General features: G+C 35.4%; 1 non-coding gene across 1 annotated transcript; it reads right to left on the bottom strand.

Annotated features, from left to right (window-relative positions):
- Nucleotides 1-676: 676 nt before the first annotated feature.
- LOC128042674 (small nucleolar RNA R71) lies at nucleotides 677-783 on the bottom strand. Its single transcript, XR_008198189.1, has one exon. It is a non-coding gene; the product is annotated as a small nucleolar RNA R71 (small nucleolar RNA).
- Nucleotides 784-1,450: the final 667 nt, after the last annotated feature.

Below are 1,450 nucleotides of genomic sequence, written 5' to 3'. Positions count from 1 at the left end.
TCCAAGTTTTTGGAGTCGTTGCCGGGGATTATTTTAAAAGACATTACTTGTGAAATTGTTAATTTTGCATTTTGATCTATTTTTTTGTTTAATTTTAATTTAAATATTTTTCTGTGATTGTTTCAGGTGTTTATAAGTATTGATCAAATTATCGACTTACTCCTCGTAGATCCTAAAATTGAAAGGACTTTTCGACAAAGGAGAAGAAAACCAGCTTAGAGACGGATTGAAGATATGAACTTCGAGAACTAGAATCAAGGAAATGGATCAAATCATGCTCAAAATCCTATTCTTATAGTTGATGATAGGGATAGAGCCTTAAGATAGTATGTCGTGCCACTTTTTAATGAGCTTAATCTGGGTATTAGGAGACCTAAAATTGAGACACAACAATTCGAGCTAAAGCCAGTTATGTTCTAGATGCTTCAGACAGTAGGCCAATTCAGTGGAATGCCTACTGAAGATGCTCACATTGACCTCAAATTGTTTATGAAGGTGAGTAATTCCTTCAAGTTAGTCGGAGTACTTGAAGATGCACTAAGACTTAAATTGTTCTCATATTCATTAAAGGACAAAGCTCGATCTTGGTTGAACTCATTGCCATGAGATTCCATTACCACGGCAAGAGTTAGCAGAACGCTTCCTTATGAAATATTTCCCACCTAGCAAGAATGCTAAGCTGTGGAATTAAATCACTACTTTCCAATAGATGGGTGATAAGTCATTGTATGAGGCGTGGCAGAGATTTAAAGAACTGTTTCAAAAATGCCCTCATCATGGAATCCCGCATTGCTTCCAATTAGAGACTTTCTATAACAGTCTTAATGCTCACACGAGGATGGTAGCAGATGCTTCTGCCAATGGTGCTCTCCTTTCTAAGTCTTATAACGAGGCTTATGAAATTATAGAGAAAATTTCCAGTAAAAATTACCAGTGGTCAACCAATCAAGTAGCTTCAAGACGAGTCACAGGAGTACATGTAGTGGACGCCCACACTTCACTTACAGCTCAGGTATTTTTGATATCCTTAATGCATAAAAATTTTACTACTAATGAGTTTAACAATGTTGCAGCTCAGCTGTAACACCCCAAACCCGGCCTAGATGTTGTAGCCGAATCTGGTGTGTCACATTGAACTGTTTTTCGAAAACCATGTTTCCATTAGAAACCCTTATTGAAATTTCAAACTTCTTGCCATTTAGAACTTGTACAAAACCTTAGTTTGTGTTTTCTTATTTTTAATTGAGGTTTATTAAAGAAACGTTGTTATTTAAAAATTGAGTTGCAAAAATGTAGCGTTTGAAAATAGTTATTGTTTTGGTAAACCGAGTTCTCCTTCTAGCAGATAAGAATCACAATCAATAAAATCCTGAATTTAAAATCAAAGTATTTTTGAGGCCTTATTACAGCCCGAATCAAAATCAAATTGCTTTAGTAAATGACCAAAACA

The sequence above is a fragment of the Gossypium raimondii genome, chromosome 7, assembly GCF_025698545.1.
Source record: "Gossypium raimondii isolate GPD5lz chromosome 7, ASM2569854v1, whole genome shotgun sequence".
Taxonomy (NCBI): Eukaryota; Viridiplantae; Streptophyta; class Magnoliopsida; order Malvales; family Malvaceae; genus Gossypium; species Gossypium raimondii.
Note: the sequence above shows the minus strand (reverse complement) of the source record. Positions and strands in the feature narration are given on the sequence as shown.